The sequence below is a fragment of the Arvicola amphibius genome, chromosome 1 (assembly GCF_903992535.2).
Source record: "Arvicola amphibius chromosome 1, mArvAmp1.2, whole genome shotgun sequence".
Taxonomy (NCBI): Eukaryota; Metazoa; Chordata; class Mammalia; order Rodentia; family Cricetidae; genus Arvicola; species Arvicola amphibius.
The window spans coordinates 137614933-137633388 of NC_052047.1; positions in this window are offsets into that span (position 1 = coordinate 137614933).

The window sequence follows — 18456 nt, forward strand, 5'->3', positions numbered from 1 at the left end:
TTCCTGCTGTGGAGGTACAGTTGGCGCAGCAGGGCTCCTGGCTCAGCAGTTCTATCTACCTCCTCCCTGGAAGCCTGGAGGAAGATTTGGAACTCTGTCCTGGAAGTAATCTCTTCAGCCCCAGGTGTTCCTGTGTGCGGTTCTTTTAGCCCTGAGGAAGTTCAGGGAGGTATGGGAAGGGTCATGAATCTATTCATTTCAGTTGGTCAAATTAAGTTCTGCATTGTTCCTCAGGTCTCCACCAGGGAGGCCATTCTTTTACTGAAACCGCCCCCCCCCCTTGGTCAGAGGCAAATTTATAGGCTGAGGCATCCTCTGCAGTACACCTGATACTTTCTCCTGGGGCGTCATGTGCCAAGTCAAAGGTGTAACTTTGTGGCCCCTTAGTTTCCCCTAATGCTTTCTTCATCCTTCTAAACACACTAGCTTCCTTTCTGTTTCGGAAAGGGGTGTGGGCTGGGTCTTATGTTAGCACGGTGCTGTGAATTCAGTCTCTGGAGCATGTGTGCTTGTGTGCACAAGCATCTCTGTTTTACATAGCCTGTCTGCTGCAACGTCTACTGACGTGCATTGGCTCATGGAGAGGGGAGAACAGCCATCCTGGAGCTGCAGGGCCAGTTCCTGAGGGGATGCTGAGCTGAGGAGACCCTAGAGGACCTCCCAAAGAGGCAGGTTTGGGAGCAGAAAGGGGACAAGAGCTGCATGCATTCTCTGCCCTCCCTGAAACATTTTTCTCGTTTATTCTGTCTGAGTCACACCTGGGGAGGCTCTGCTCCAAAACAGAAGTGAATATAGCTGTTAGGAGAGAGCTGGGCATCTTCAACACCTGAGTGTCACTTGAGAAAGTCCTGTGCAATGTAGGTCATCTTTGGTTTGCTGTCTCCTAGCAAATGGAGCTGTGGCCTAGTCTCCCCTGAAGGCCACCTGCTACAAGACATGGAGCCTGTTCAGCCTCCAGCTCACTTTGCCCAAGTGTCTTAGCCTCCCCCAAACCTCCTTAGACCCTCTGTGCTGGAGTAATCCCTTTTCTTGTTGATTCGATGGAAGGACACTTGCCGTATTGTAAATTACTTGTTCTAGTCTATCGTAGGTTTCCATTGATTCGTTTCAACAGTTCAGCTTCTCCAATAAGGAGTGTGTCTCTGAGACCGTGGACTTTGGGTTCAGACTTGTATTCAAATCCTGTCTCTGGTGTGGTCTTGGTTAAATGGCTCAAGTTCGTTGAGACCTCGCTGCTCATTCCTCGGGAGTGGACTGCCCGTCTTAACTTTGCAGGGATGCTGAGGTGGCGGCATAGGATTCATAAGAACTAGAAAGCATGTGGTCCTCACCCAGGAAGCTAGATATGTTTTCCTGAAATACCTAATGCTATATACATCATATGTGTTAAAAACCAGTGTGGGACCAGCTCAGTGGGGAACATGTCTGCCTTACAAACAAGAGGACCTGAGTTCAAGCCCAAGAGCATACATAAAATGGGCCAGGTGTGGTGGTGCACGCTTGTATTCCCAGCTCTGGGGCTTGCTGGTTGGGTAGTCTAGCCTATTTGGTGAGCTTCAGGCTAATGAGATACAGTTTCAGAATCAGCAGATGGTATTTGAGAAAGGACACTAAAGGTTGTCCTCTGGCCTTCGCATATATCACATGTATGTGCACCACCCCATACACACATATGCATGAAGATTTGAATGAACAAAATCCATATTAGTAGGTATAGTCTTTCTTTGTGGACTAGTTCAAATCAATATGACATGACACACTAGGTCAGCTGGGTGACTCTGTGAAGTTTGCATGAGTTAAGTAGTTAACCTCAATGCTTCCACATACCTGTGCACCGGAAGGGAATCCATTATTCAAAATGCACCACTGACTCCAGTGTTAGTGATCCGGGAGGCAAAAATACAATTTGCTTTGGACATTAGCCTGGGTTTGTAGCCTAAATTAAACCATGCCAGGTGTGAAGCCAGGTAGAAACGAGGCAACCCCAGCACCAAGAGGCAGTGTAGCCCAGAATAAAGCACGTGGAATCAGGGCATAAGGTCAGTCTTGCAACCATAGCATAAAACCTTGAAGCTGAGCATTGCCCCCAACACCCTCTGAGCTTAATTCTTTCCCCCAAAGAACAGGGAAGCTGAGGGGGCAACTCTGGGGCACCTCTGGGGTAGCTCTGAACCTCTCCAGGCTCATGGAGCTCTAATCAGATTCCACCTGCCATCCAGATGGTTGGGATTTATAAACCACACCCAAGGTGATAGGTTTATAAAATGTTTCTATTTCTCCAGGAACTGCAGATGGTGGGGGCCCCTGCTAGATGCAGGCTGGGGGAGTCCTCCTTTGGGAATTACCCACCCGGCAAGCCGCCTTCTCTTTTCTCTGTTTCTGCTGCTGTTCCCCAAATCTCACCAGTTGGGGTCCACCCCATCCAGGTGTGCCACACAGGGACTTTTGATGTGGTTCACAGCCTCTGTACTCACTGCACCTGGCTCCCTGCCAGAAATGTGGGTCCCTTTCTTTCAGCTACATAAATAAATGCTTCAAAGGGCTTGGTGAAGCTTATAAAATAAAAACTCTTAGCAATATAATTCAGAAAAACAAATGAATATATCCTTTTATATTGATTCCCAATGAAGGAGGGCCAGATAAAGTATTTTTAAAGAATTATCATCTGTTTTGAAATCTCTTTTAAACACAACTAAGAACACATTTAATCTAGTCTGTCATGGAATTGGTATCAAGTATTAATAAGAAAAGGGAGTTCCTTTTTTTCCCTCCCCCAAACAGATAGACTCTACATCAACAGGAACAAAACTGAATTAAAAATTGATCCTTAGCTGGGCTGGAAGTCTACTGTGCTGTAGTCAGGTGTTTGGGTGTTAGTAGTTTGGGGTGAAGAGAGGACTGTTGGCTGGATAGTTTGTTTGGGCCTCTGTCTGGGTGTGGGCAGCACAGACTCCGATCCCCTAGAAGGTCCAGTGTGAAGCTCACAGCTCTGCCATGAGCTCCTGTAGCTTGTGTGTGATTCTGTATCTGCCTCGGGAAGGCCAGACTATCACAGGATGCCTGGGACTCAGCACGGTTTGGCTGTGAAGTGCAGGAATGCACGGGCCCAGGGAATGGAGCTGGAGGTGCATGAGTCTGTGCAGGTAGGGTATAGGAGACCAAGTACAGAGGGCTGTCCAATTGTGTCACCCTGCTTGGAACATAGCCACAAATAGAACAGACATGTCTTTGTTTCCCAGGGGAGATGGCACAAACTCAGGTTCTGGGCAAGCAATTTGAGTTGGGATGGTGGGGTCAGAAGGATGTGGTCCTCTGTGTGATCCTGAGTAGGTGTGGTTCTTTTACTCCCGCCCCCTCCTCTCTCCACATACAGGTGTACTCACCCACATATACACTTGTAGACGTCAGAGGTTGATAGGTTGATGTCTGTTGTCCTCTCTCCATCCTTTCTTTACTTATTGATTTTATATCCACATATGAGTATTTTGTCCCCATGTTTGGTGTATGTGTACCACATAAGTGCCTGATGCCCACTGGGTCAGATTGCCTGGAACTGGAGTTAAAGGTGGTTGTAAGCTGCCAAGTGGGTGCTGGGAACTGAATCCAGGTCTCTATAAGAGTAGCAAGTACTCTTAATCCACTGAGTCATCGCTCCAGTCCTCTCCTGTCTTATTTGCTGACCCAAGGGCCTCTCAGTGGCCTGCAGCTCACTGTTTTGTCTAGATTGACAGGCTAGTGAGCCCAAGGATGACCCTGTCTCTCTCTCCCCCAGTGCTAAGGTTACAGGTACATGCTACCACAGTTGGCTTTACAGGGGTCTGGAGATCCCAACACAGGTAGTGATGCTTACAGGGCAAGCACCTACTGAGCCAACTTTACAGTCCTGTGATTCCAGTCTTTAGAATAGAAAACAGACATGGGTATGAAGGTTCTGGTGTGGCAGAGGCACAAGCAGAAACTTGGTTTACACTTGGAGAAGGAGCCTTGGCCCTTGAACCAAGGGCTTGAGCGCATCCAACACTCTGTCATGCTGTCCTCGGGGCAGGTGTTGGGTTTCTAGTCGAGAAGCAGACATAACTTTTGTTAGGATTTGGATCTATTTGGATGCTTCCAGCTGGACATTAGTCACCATTTGTACTCGGGAGAAAATTAGTTCCGGTTTTTTTTTTCCCCTCTCAACTAGATTTTTGGATTCTTGTTTATGGATGCTTGATTGCAGTTTATTATGATAAGTGGCCTTCAGACTGTGGCACGTTATTTTGTCTCCCACTCCAAGGACCTGGAGTTTCCAAGCTGTGTCTCTCCAGCCAGTCTCTAATCAGTTTGCTTTGAGGGCTGTGTGCTCTGTGCACACAAGGCCCTGACCTTGACTCAAGGCCAGCAAGCCCAAGTGCTGTGCTGGGAGCATCCCCTCCTCCTCCAAGTGGGGCCTGGGAGGGGGGGCAGGCCGGTCCGCCACAGGTACCTTGTGAAGCCTGACCGCTTTGAGCTTTCTTTCTTCTCCAGTTTAAAGAGACCAACCAGTTACAGAGCCGGACACACACTATCTGCATGATGCCCCGCCTGAAGATTTCCCTCCTGTCTGTCTGAAATCCCTACTATAGGAACCAGCTTTTAGTTCTATCATTGAGATTAACTAACAGGTAGATTTCCACCCATAGGGAGGACCATGTCTCCTTCGAGGATGCTGATCATCGCATCTTGTAGGCAGCCCACGTCCCTGTGGGTGGAGGAGGGCACCTGGAAGCAGACAGGGACAAGGGCTTGGAAGATACTAGTGGACAATCTTTTTCTTGTGGCACAGTTTCTCACAACTAGCCTGGCTCTAGCAGCTTTATATCAGTCATGTGTTCCAGAACATACTGCGGGCCACAGGCTAGTTGATTTGAGGGGGAAAGGGATGGGTCTTTAAAAGCAGGAAAGCCTCTAGCTTCTTGCATGGATGAAGGGCCCTCTTCTACAGAATGACCTGGACTGCCTTCCAGATTCCTTAGAGACTCATGGGGACCCCTGGGGTGGGGGAGGCTCAAGTCTGAGAGTACTTCTTATCCAAGTTCCTCTCCAATCGCCCTTCACCCTAACCATCCTCAAACCAGGAGGAGCCAAGAGGGACTGAGGGAGAAGAAAGAGGAAGAGGGAAGCATTGAGCTAGGCAATGAAGGAGTAAGCTAGACTCTCAGAGGACCACGCTTCTGTCTCCCACTCCTGCTAGCCAGGAAAACTGCAATCTGCACATGTCCTTTCAAGTGGGGATGTGGAGTCTTCTATCTTGGGCATACCCAAGCAGAAGATAAGAATCAGGCCCGGCTTGAGACAGTTTAGAAAACATGGCGGCACATGGTTGCATCAGCCATAGAATTCAGGCCCAAACACCTTGGTTCTCTGAAGTAGAAGTTCTTTTCCAGTTACAGAGGAGGCAGTCAGTGTATGTAAATTAATAAACAGCAGAATGTATATGTCTTTTCTGTTGCATTCAAGGATATACATAACTCAGTCTGGGCCAGGAAATTGTTGCTTTAGGGTACTTTTTTTTTTAAATGAATACAAAGCTTACAAATGTTCTCTCAAAGAGAATAAAACATTTAGCTTCATAGATAAACAAAACTCCTCCAACAGTCCTGCGTGTAACTGTGAAGTTCACTGATAAAAATGAAAACAATAACAACAACAAAAGAACTCCTTGGTTTCCAACCACATCATCCTGCACTGTTACAAGTTGAAGGAATCCTCGTGCCTGAGCCCAGTCCTCAGTGAGTGGACCTGAAAGCAGCCTTCATGGGCAGCAGGCACTGAAGTGATGGATGGGGGCTGCTATAAGATACACCGTGACCCTTCCCTTCCCTTTCAGCTGCTGTTGACTTAGTGCTCCTTGCTGAGCTCCTAGTGGCTCTCAACCAAGTGCATCAGTGATTCAACACATTTCTCTTTGCTCACACAGTGGGCTTCAACATAGCAGTCCTCTGTTGGTGGTGTTATCAGCCTGCTCATTTAAATTTCTTTGAGCAAAGCCCCAATGTGGGCTCAAAAGTACAAGAGTGGAAAATGTAATAATTTTGCTCTGTGTTGAGCCGAGTTAGGCCTGTTCTTAGCAAGCTAGAAATATTTCAAAGGCTCTTTCTGAGTTTCCCCCAAATACTAGCAGCGTTTGAGAGCCTGCAAAAAGAGGCAAATGGAAGGCTTAAATCTCTATCGAACACTTAGACGATACACACTCTGTGCTTAACACTGAAGTAATGACTGTGCCTGCCCTCTGGATGCCCCAGCTCCACAGGGACACAGAAGCTACCACCCCGAGGGAGGGCTGCAGGTGATCAGATGCAGAGGTGGGGCAGAGCAGGTGGAATGGGCTTGTGCGGTGGGAACTGGAAGGGCTTCATTAAGAAGGACAGGCTTGGGTGTGGATGTTTTCTTGGCAGTCAAAAGGACTGAAATATTTCCGACAGAGAGGCTTCTGTACACTTGCCCAGCAGTGGGAAGTGGTTTCTCCTGCCTGGGGAACAGCAGGTGTCTAGATGCAGCTGGAGAAGAGTCAGTGAGGAAGGCATAGGAAACACAGTGCTTTGGGGCTCAGCATTCACGGGGCCACCAGCTGAGTGTCTGGAGCTGCCTGAGGGACCAGGGGTCCCCTTGGGGATTCTGCAGCATGCTGTCGATTCCATCTGTAGAAAAAAAAATGTTTGTGGACCACTTTCATAGGTTCGAGAGTCTTGAGTGACCTCGTCCTCATCATGAAACCTGTGAGTTTGGAGCTAGGTTGATGGCTCATGAGTTAAAGCACTGGTCTGCATGGTTTTAAATGCTGAGTATGGCGGCCCATGCTTGTGACGTGGCCAGAGACTGAGGAAAGATCTGGCTATGCGTGTGACCCTGAGCAGAGGTTAGTGTGGGGAAACTGAGGCCACGGGGTTAGTTTTCGTAGGCTATTTTATCACATCGGTCAAGAGGCACTCCAAGAACCAAGGCCCAGAGTTTCTGGCTGGGGTGACTAGGTGCTGCTGGAGCAGATGCCAGTTCAAAGGCCAAGGATGAGGCCAGGCTGTGGGGAATGTGAGGTGCACAGTGTGAGCCCTTGACTCTCTTGGGTAGGGGTTGGGTCTGTCCAATAGTAGCAAAGAGCCTTTGTTAGAAAACTGCCTCTCTGTGCTAAGCTGTTCATCTTACAGCTCAGCAAAACCTGTCACATCAGAGATATATGCTCCCTAGGGTCGGAGTGTCAGTCACATCAGAGATATATGCTCCCCAGGGTCGGAGTGTCACCTGCTCCCGCAACCAAAGCCGCTATGAGTAGGCTTATATGGTTGCTAGTGGTAAGCTTTGACCTCCTTGGGAGACAAAGCTCATGCTTCCATTTGTCCTGGAGTCCATGACTTTCATCCAAGGACCTCAGCCTATCCAGGAGCCCACGTTTTAAGTTTCCTTTGAGATTGGGGGAAATCTGTGTAGAAACCATGAAAGTTCTGGAAGAGGGAGGAACAAGACCTTGGGAAAAGGCTTGAAGATGGGTGATATATTTCAAAATAGCCATGAGAGTTTTACAGCGCTCACAATACCCTGGCTGATCTCACTTTGCAGGATGAGGAAAGGGGCACAATCCCAGCAAGAGCAAAGAAGGAGCCCCCAGGCGAGGTTTGACCTGTGGAGTGTTGAGTGTCGGTTTCCCAAGAGTGAAGAACTGACTGGACAGCCAACTGCAGGCATTGGCGGCCTGCTGTCTATCAGCAGAAGGGAAGCTCTCTGGATGGCTCCCGGTCCAAAGTCATGGTGGTCAGCAGTAAAGTCACTAGACTAAGTTTTAGTATTTGTTCTGCCAGTCCATCCTGACCCAGGTGCCTGCCCAAGCACACAGTGTCTAGGTATGAAACACAGTCAAGGCCCGGTGTCTGTGCATATGAGTTTGAACATACCGCATGTTGATGACGCAATCCTGAAAAAGCATTTTTTACCAAATACAAAAAGAAAAAAAGAACCACTCCATTCTAGTTATTTTCTCAGTGACTTTCCTTGTGTGTTTTAACATCACCAGAAATAGATTTTTCTGTGTGAATCTTTCTGTTTGCCAACAGCTGAAGTCACCTCCTGCCTTCCTCGGCTGAGGACGCAATGTGCTTCATCTTCCTGTTTAGAGATGGGGCCTGTCATCAGGCAGTTAAGGAAAGTAAGCCTTACCTGGATCCCCAAGACTCACTTCAGGGATCAGGGGTTCAGCATCTCCTTCTCATTCTGAACTGGACAGATTGATCCCTCATTCCCCCTTCCTGAGCCTGAAGCCCTGTACCTGCTGCTGGGCTTCAGATAATGTGTCCAGCTGAGCAAAACCAAGGTCCATCCTTGAGCAGGACCTGAAGAAGGGGTGCTGCTGTCTCCTTCTCTGTAGTCACCCTCTGTCTGCTCTGCTGGGCCTCAGTAATCCACTCAGTAAACTGCTTCCAGCAGGAGTTTCAGCAGCAGCCCGGGGACATGTCTCATGCACGATGTGCTTTGTTTAGCAAATGATTTATTGTTTGTTTTATTCAAATGCACATCATAAATAGATGGGATTGGGCCAAGCAAAGATCAATGACATGGATTCTGGCTACTTTGCTTAGCCTCGGCTTCTTTTTTTCATTTTCAGAAAAGCAAGGATTGTTAATGACCTAAGGTTGGTGTCCTTTCCTTGGTGGCTTGGGATCTTGGAAGCTGGAACAGGAAGGCTCAATTTACCAAGCTAGGTTTTAATCTGGCAGGTGGAGAGGGTAGCCATGCCAGGGGTGACAGCTCTGAACTCCTTACTAGAGTGATGTTAGGTAAAATGTTCAAATGTAAGGAGCTTAGAAAGTACGTTGACAGAGGAGGAACTAGTTTCTAGTACTAGTTGACAGAGGATGCACTGTTTAAAGCTAGAGACTCCCTAAGAAAAGGCCCAGGCCCCAATGCAAAGAGGGACATCAGGCTTGTGATTTTGCCTCTTGGTAAAGACTGCTGGGGTCTCACTTAAGGTTCAGTCTGCTGGTTTCTTTCTTCATCCTCAAAGCCATGTTCCCAGAGAGCTGATAGAAATATAACTGTCCGTATGGGCAAGTATGAATAGTCACCGCCCTATACACTACCAAGGCTAGAATCTGGGGGAGCATGGAAATGAACCCCAACTCTTACTAAGGGAGGGCCAGCACAGAGTACCATATGGGAAGGTCTGTCCCTTAGAATAGCAGGCAGCCTTCTTCTCTCTTGGGGCCTCAGCAGGGATGTTTGGGGTGTTACCTCACCTGCGGGAAGGGGAAGGGCCCCATGCACACCTGCGTTAGAACTCACCCTGCAGAGTGAAGAACCGGCCCGGAAAGTCATTGTCTTCAAATAGAAAAGGAAAGACTCATCCTTTTACTTCTCAGTCACCTTCTTCAGATGTCCTAACACAGTAAGAACCACGCTTTCTGCACAAGTCTTTCCAGTTTCCGGTCAAATGACGCCACCACCTACATTTTGCGTTGGTTGTCAGGCATTTATTTGAGGGGTTTGTCTATGCATTGGTTGTCCGGCATTTGAGGGGTTTGTCCAACAGTCCATCTCTCCATTTAGAGCCAGAGTCTGTCGCCAGCTTTGTGTCAGAACACCAAGGCGTGTGAGAGGTGAAATACAACAGAGTTCCCTCAAGGTCGTGATCAGGCTCACTCAACCACAATGGTGTCTCCAGCAGTCTCACATTCAGACCACCCTATAGAAGGAGATCGTGTATCCCAACAGGGTCAACCTAAAATTAAATCTAGACTGACTGACACCCCTTTGAGAGTTTCCTTACTTTGAAAGGCCATTCTGGAATGGTGGGTCTTTTGCTAAATTTCCTCTACATGCAGGGCTGGCTAACTGATTCTTTTCTAGCCTTGAGTTCACGTGTTCTCCTTGGGGTTAGGGATGGAATTGGCCCCATCCAAACCATGTGGTTCACACATAGTCAGGTGAACCTTCAGGGGCTGTACTCAAACCATAGCGGTGGGGTGGGTTGAGAACAGATGACAGATACTCCCACATTCTGTGTTCTCCTCAGTTGGTGTGGTTCATCCATGGGGTGGGAGAGGGCGCAGAGAACTGCCCTCAGACGTGGGAGAGCTGAACTCAGGTCTCTGGAGATGAGATTGTGAGCAGCAGGCCTGCACGCTCCCCCCCGTCCCGCCTGCACAGTGCCCCATGAGCACCTGTGTGTAGGAGCGGCAGGCTGTGTCCCGCCACCTGGCTAGCTTTACCCAAAATAATTACACAGAAACTGTATTCTTTTAAATACTGCCTGGCCCATGGCCCGTTATCTGTAGCTTCTTATTGGTTGATTCTCATATCTTGCTTTAACCCATATTTAGTAATCTGTGTAGCACCACGAGGTGTGGCTTACCAGGAGAGATCTTAACCTGCATCCATCTCAGAGAGGAGAAGCATGGCGACTGCTTATGGCGACTGCCTGAAGCGTCTGCCCCCTGCCTGCTACCAAGCATTCTGTTTTGTTTACTCCGCCTACCTAATTTTCTGTTCTCTTAAAGGGCCAAGGCAGCTTTTTTTATTAATAAAAGTAACACATAGACACTCCTCCATCACCTGTGTAATGATTTAATGTCATTTAAAAATCCGTGAGAGGCTGTTGGCTCATCCTTTAGAGCCTCCAGGGTGTTTCCAGAGCCCCATCCCCTTGTACTCACTGTGGCTTTTTACAGTTAGGACAGAAGTCACAGGCTTTACAAAGTTTCTTCAAGAATCTCAGCATGTGGCCAGGGCCAGAAGAACTCTAGGGCCTCCGAAGAGTCCCAAGAATGAGTCCAGGCTCTTCCACTATAGAGAAGGGCAGGAGGGTAGCCAGGAGGATGGGTAGGTACAGCTGTGGAACCCAGAAAGATGTTCATTCTGGGCAAGCCCAAAGTGCCATCTGTTTGAGCGCCTCTGCCCCGTCAAGAAAGCACTCGAGAGAAGCAGCTGGGTAGAGTGGACCAGGGCACATCGTCTGTGCTGTGGTCAGGTCCGGTCTCAAGGTTACTCCTTTAAAAAAAGCAGGCTGTGACGGACTGAGAAAAGACAAGCTGCCTGGCGTAATGCTATTAGCCCTCTCATTCCTGCAGAGCCTCTTGCTCATCTGGTTCTCTTTGCTGCACCTCCAGGTAGACAAACACCAGCATTCTGACTTCCTTACCCAAGGACCCTCTGATGGAGGCTTCCCATTGGCTAATAAAGAAACTGCCTGGCCCACTTGATTGGCCAGCCCTTAGGTGGGCGGAGTAGACAGAACAGGAAGAAGGAAGTGAGGTAGATGGCTCAGTCAGATGCTATGCCTCTCCTCTCTGAGGCAGACTGCCTTGCCTCTCCTCAGGGAGAGAGATGCAACGAAACTCCAGCCCAAGATGGACGTATGCTAGAATCTTTCCCGGTAAGACACCACTTTGTGGTGCTACACAGATTATTAGATATGGGTTAGTCAAGATGTGAGAATTAGTTAATAAGAGGCTGGAACTAAGGGCCAGGCAGTGATTAAATGAATACAATTTGTGTGTTGTTATTTCCGGGACATAAGCTAGCCGGTGGCAAGAAGCCAGGTGGCGGGAAGCCGGCCTCCAGCTCCACACTACAGACTCTCCATGTGGAATCCAGCTCCCACATCTGTCTGCCCTCTGGAATGCCATGAAGGCCTGTTCCTAACCCTGTGGAGCTCCACTGGGCTCTGCAACCCCTGTGGGAAGGGGTCTGGGACACACACTTGGCTATGATGAGGCCCCGGGCCGTCCACACGGACCCGAAGACCTCTCTTTCCAGAAGCCCTGGTTTCTTTTTCCAGGTGTTGCTGAAGATATGGTGCTTGTTAGGGGTCATCGTCTATTTTTGCCATTTTGGTTGGGTAGTTGCCCCAACTCTGCCCTAGACCACCTCTGCCATACACGATAAGACTGTCCTGGGTTTGCTTTTAAAGAGCTCCAGTTTGCTGCGGGAGGGCCGTATTCCTGCTCAGCGTTTCACTCTGTAAAGGAGACCAAAGCACCAGGCCCAGGCAGACAACACTTCTCATTCCCCCACAGCCACTTGTCCTGCCTCCCCTCCCCACCCACACCCCGCACTGTGCCAGCTCTGTTTGTTCCACTCAGAACCTCGCAGCCAGGGCTGCTTAGCCTCTGGCTGAGGACACTGGAGTTGGCCAAGTGAATGTGCTGACCTGGAGCCAGCAGTTCCATGGGCAGCTGTGGCTGCCTAGAGCCTTTGGTGGCTTTCCCTTCCACATTCCTGCCCCGGGGCAGAGAGGCCTGGAGAGCGGGTCCTTGAGCCCGCAGGGAATGGCATGTCATTCTTTTGCCATGAGTAATAGCTAAAGCCCCCAAATGCCTAATGTTTTCTCTGTGTTGTTGTTCTGTGTCGGGGATGGCCTCACCCTGTGAGGAGGGCACAGCAGGTGGCCTTCCTGGAACTGGGCACCACCTAGGAGCACAGTGCAGGGGCATGGCTCTATGGCTGTCTTTAGCTCTCACTGCTAGGAGTCGTGGGGAAATCCTATGACAGAATGCTTTAAATTAGTTTTAGGGATTCATAGAGGGTTTTGCTATGAGAAAAATCTTATCAAAGTAACCTTTGTGTTAGATACTGCGTGCATGAGTGTGTGTGTGTGTGTGAATACGCTCACGCATGGGCGTATGTGGAGGTCAGAGCACAACCTCATTTTTTTTTCTTTTTTGAGACAGAATGTTTCAGTTGACCCAGAATTCCCTGCTTTGGTCATGTTGGCTGGCCAGCGAAGTCCCAGGATCCTCTTGTCTCCTCTCCAGCACTGGTTTTGTAAGCATAGTCCACCATTCCTGGACAGTTAAATATGGTCTGTGGCTGATGCTCAGGTCCCCGTGCTTGTGTGGCAAACACTCTCCTGAGCCATGTTCCCAGTCCCTCCATCTGCCTTTCACACAGGGCCCATATCAGACACAACTTACGCTTCATTTTCTCTGCCAGGATCTCAGTTCCGTCTGGAAATTGAGGATAACATTCAGCAGAGATCTCAATCCCTTGCCTTTGTTTCCCGATGCCCGATTCCTGGTGAGCCCCCCACAGGATCAAAATGTATCCAGCCGCCATGTTAGCGTTGGTACAGTATGGGGTCTGGTTCTAGGTGAGGACGTCTGTGTAGAAAGGTTACATTGGAAAATACTTATAATGAGCACAGGGCACTTTCGGGTGGCGTTTAAACACTGTGTCAAGATGCATGAAAATAAAATTAGCCACGGTGTCAGGCAGAAGATGTCTCAGGGAAAGTGAGCGTCTGTACAAATTAAAAGAGCATGTGAGGACAGCCTTTCGGCTTTGTTTATCTGTTCTGTGGAGATGGTTATAGGGCTGTGGACATGGCTGTTTTTGGTAAGAAGTCTGGGGAAGGAGGGTAAGATGATAGTGAGACATGAGATAAGGGCTGGGGAGAGGCTTAGTGGCTAAAGTGCTTGCTCTGCAAGCGTGGGGACCTCAGTTCAAATCCCTGTCACCCATGTAAGAAGCCAGGCATGGTGACATGTGTCTGTAAACCCAGAGCTGGGATGACCTCTGACCTCTGAGTCTTGCTCCAGTTTGTCTAGCCTAATTGGAAAGATCCAGGTTTTGTGAGAGACCCTTTCTCCCAAACATGAAGGGGAGGCCCAGCAGGATAGCCCAGTGGGGAAAGGTGTGTCTTAGTCACTATTCAAATGCTCTGAAGAGATACCAAGAACAAGAAAACTTATCAAAGAAAGCGTTTAATTGGGGGCTGGCTTCCAGTTTTAGAAAGTTAGTCCATCATGGTAGGAAGCATGGGAGCAGGCAGGCAGGCGTATTGCTGGAGCAGTACCTGAGCTCTTGTATCTAATCCACAAGCAAGAGGTAGAAAGATTGTGCCTGGCTTTGGATGTCTCAAGGTCCACCCCAGTGACATACTTCCTCCAATAAGGCCACACTTCTTAATCTTTCCTAAAATGTCTTCCAGCTAGGGACTAAGCATTCAAACATGTGAGTCCATGAGGGCCATTCTCATTCAACCCAAAAGGTATTTAATGCCAAACCTAGTGATCTTAGCTGCTGTTGGCTCTGCACAGGAACCCTTATTGGACTCCTGCATGGAGTCAAACTTGCAGAACCACTCTAGGTCTTGATGACTGTCCTGGTTGTTAGTCTTTATCAACTTGACACAAGCTAGCGTCATCTGGAAGAGGACCCTCGATTGAGAAAAATGCCTCTATCAAGTTGCCTATGGCAAGTATGTAGGGCATTTTCTTGATTAATGATTGATGTGGAAGGGCCTAGATCACTGAGTGAGGTACCACCCTTGGGTAGGTAGTCCTGGGTAGTTTAAGAAAGCAGGGTGACCTCAACCGAAGAATGGATAAGGAAAATGTGGTACATTTACACAATGGAGCACAACACAGCAGAAAAAAATAACATCTTGAAATTTGCAGGCAAATGGATGGAGCTAGAAAACATCATATTAGGTAATGTAACTCAGATCCAGAAAGACAATTATCATATGTACTCACTCATAAGTGGTTTTTAAACATAAAGCAAAGAAAAAAAAGTCCACAAATCACAATCCCAGAGAACCTAGACAACAATGAGGACCCTAAGAGAGGCATGCATAAATCTAATCTACATGAAAGTAGAAAAAGACAAGATCTCTTGAGTAAATTGGGAGCATGGGGACCTTGGGAGGGGGTTGAAGGGGAGGGGAGTGGCAGGGAGGGGAGCAGAGAAAAACATAGAGCTCAATAAAATCAATAAAAAAACAATAATTAAAAAAAGAAAGCAGACTGAGCAAGCTATGAGGAACAGGCCAGTAAGCAGCATTTCCCCATGGTCTTTGCTTCAGTTTCTGTCTCTAGGGTCCTGCCTTGAGTTCCTGCCCTGACTTCCTTTCACAATGGACTATAAACTGTAAGTTAAAATAGACCCTTTCCTCCTCAAGTTAACTTTGGTCATCATGTTTTATTGCAACAACCAATAAAATAATTTTAACCAACAGAATAATGAACAGCTGCCTTCCTCCCAGAGAGCCACAAGAAAGCAAGGAGAAACCACCATGTCTTTAGGATCTAGTCTCTTAAGTCATGTCCTGCCATTTCTGTGACTCAAGTTAGCCATATTCTTGCATGGAAGCACAGCCAGGCCCTTTCCAAAGAACAGATATTGACCAGGACTCCTTATGTTAAATCCTGGCAACACATGGCCAAGTGTGACTTTGGTTAACTCAGGGAGAACAGAAACTTGACAAGGCTGCTGGAAAGTTCTCAGAATCAACATTGAAGCTGAAGAGCAAAGCTCAGAGAATGAGCAGGAGTTCAAGAAACCAGAAGCTCCTGCTTCGGTCAAGGTCAGGCCGCGCGCAGCTTCTAATAAGGATGTGGCCTGTAGTCCTCAGCCTCTGAGGCCAGCAGACCTTTATCATGTCATCTCTTGAAATAATCGTAGAGCCTCCCGGGACCTTCATGTCTGCTAGGGTAGAGCATATGTCTTGTGTCACCTACTCGGATGTCAGGATCATGGAGGATCCAAGAGGACAGGGAAACCCCTAGTCTGGGAAGTGAGCATTTTGGATCACCCATGGTACAGGTGGAAATCTCTTCCTGAAACTGGAGGGGAGGTCAGGCTGCTGAGCACTGCCCACAGAAGAGAAAGCCTCACCATGTCTGCTCTGCTCTGAGCGCCAGTGTTCTTCCAGCTGCACTCTCGCCTCTGCTAGGGTGTATTATACACACACACACACACACACACACACACACACACACATATATATATATATATACATATATAATATTGCATGGTGCCTTATGTGCACTGACATGGCATACCGTTTAGAGGTGGTAGATAACCCTGCTCTAAAGGAGTTAATCCTTTTAGAGAACAAATACTCTTCAACCATTTTTCTTTTAAAGATTAGAACTCTGTGAAGCAATTTTTCTCAAGGCAGAATAAGGAAGCTTTGCGTTTCTTCTTTTCGTTCACAGCGAGGAACTCAAGTGCACGGTATCAGTTTGCCATAGTTCATGCAGAGAGACAGGAAAAAATTGCTTTCTTTTTCTTTTCCCTAGTGAGTAAGTGCCCCTAGGAAGAAAGTAGGGGTTGTTAACAACAATTTTTAAAGGGTTTTGGTTTATTTTACTCGGTTACCTACAAGGCCGTTTAAATATGAGTTCCATTAAAAACTCATCATAGGCACCCAGGAATGAAGAAGAGGCAGCTATCTTACACACGGTCAGACACATTTGAACAGTCCCCTTTTTTCTTCTCTTCAGAGCCCTCCAATCATATGTGGCAGAGATAGAAATCTTTTTCTCTCCTGAAATTGCGTTCACCTTTCCCAGGAGAGGATGCAGCTGAGAATTTGAAACGCTGTGCTCTTACCAGGGGGGACTAACCACAGACTCCGTGGGTCTGGAATAGTCCCAAGGCTACCACAAAATGCAGGCTAGCAGGTGAAGGACTAGACAGGGACATGGCTTTGAGGCTTCTGTCATTCTCCAAGGAGACAGGGAGGAGGGGAAGAGAGGAGGGGGAGGGCTGAGAGAGGGAGAGAGAAAGAGAAGAGAAAGGAGAGAGATAGGGGGAGAAGGGGAGCTCTGGGGCCACAAGTGACCATGCCAGACCATACAGTAGAGCAAGCCCACAGTCTCATACCTATTTAAGGAAGTGGCGGCTTGGGAGCCCTGCAGGATATTTCTTGATGAGTCTCATTTTGTGTTTCGTTCTCTGGCACCTATACATACAGTTGTCACAGGCTGGCATTAGATGAAATACTGGCTAGTGTTTTCTGGAGACAGACATTTCAAAACGACTGGAACATACTCATTGTAGCAAGGCGCCTCCACCCATCAGGCAATGGATTATCCAGTGGCATAGTTGCAGTTTCTTATATTTATTTAAATGCACGTGAGACCAGCCCATTTGATGCACAACAGAACGGACTGCTAGAAGTTCAGTAAGTTGGAACCGAGAGCTGTACACCTGGGAATCAATGCCAGATTCAGCAGCCCCCAAACCAGAAGTCAAAACTGATGGAAAGGCATTGCAGGGACAGCCTGGGGTCCCACACAGCGTTTGTTCCGTTTTTTTTGTCATCATGACCATGTTTCAGAGATAGTTACATCTTGCAATTAAACACGTGCTGGAAGAAAACACAGACTATCACGCTTGGGGCTGGGCCGCCTCATTCATCTCTCTCCGAATGCAGGTGACTGAGTGCAGGGCAAGCAGAGAGTGAGTCTCTTCCTGCATCGATTAAACTTTTAAGAGAGAAATAATCTCTCTTCTCCCAGTGCGCTGCAGAGGTCTCCTGATCGTCTGCTACAGTTGCCTATGCTGGTCTAAAACCTCCTTTTCACACGGCTTTCTCCGTGGTTTACACTGCGTGTAGACGTTAAGCACAGAGAGTTTGGCTAAGATAGTGGGCGCCCCAACCTGCTGGAGAAGGCGGACTTGGAGTGGCCTCCACCTGATTGACTCTTGCTCGCCTTCATCTCCGGCGCCTGTGACAGCCTTCAGATGTCCGGTTCAGGCACGCTGGATTCACAGCCCTTCAAGCCTCACTGTTTGCTTTCTGACACCTATCTGTCCAAGCTATCTCACACGCATCTGAGCAAACCTTTAGCTGCTGAGTCGAGATTTGTTTATCTAGCCGTCTTCCAGGCCCTGGTTCCAGGTCTGCACCCTCTTTCAGTAAATCTTGGCTATTGACAGGCCTGTGTCTGTTTCCTTGCGGCTTAACATTCCTGAGTGGGAAAGAGCAGGAGGAAGCGAGGAGCGGATTCAGTGGTCCTTTGGCTGTTTTAAAATGCATGCACGGGCACCAGATTGCATTGATCCAGGCCTCTACCTGTGGGAAAACTTCCAGTGCTCAAACCCATTTCCTCTTTTCCACATTGTCAGTGCTTCGGCTCTATCCACTGGCAGTGTGACAGATATACTATTCTGTTCTGGGTTAAGCAGGATCTTTGTATCCTTGTCTGTCACCCTGAACCCAGCTGCCGTGCGGACTGATCAGAGAGTGAGTGTCTTCTTGTGGGCAGGAACTTGGAGGAGGTCACTCAGAATACACGTCTCCCTTCAGAGTAGTATTTTAGAAACCACAGTGTTTGACAGATTGGGGATGTGTTGATGATGTTACATCAAAACATAGTATTCACTTATATAGAGTTGTGGTGGTGGTGTGTTCGTGCATGTGTGTGTGTGTGTGTGTGTGTGTGTGTGTGTGTGTGTTTGTGTGTGAATGTGTGGAGGTCAGAGAATGACTTACCAGAGCTGGTTTACTTCTTTCCCATGTGGGTTCCAAGAATCAAATTCAGGTTATCATCAGTCCTGGCAGGAAGTAAGTACCTTTACCACCACCCTCCCTGCACCCAATAACTAAAATTTTTGAAAAGATTTATTGATTTTTATTTATGTGTATGAACGTCTTGCACACGTTTGTTTGTATACCACATGTGTGCCTGGTACCCAAGAAGGATGGGGAGGGGCATCATA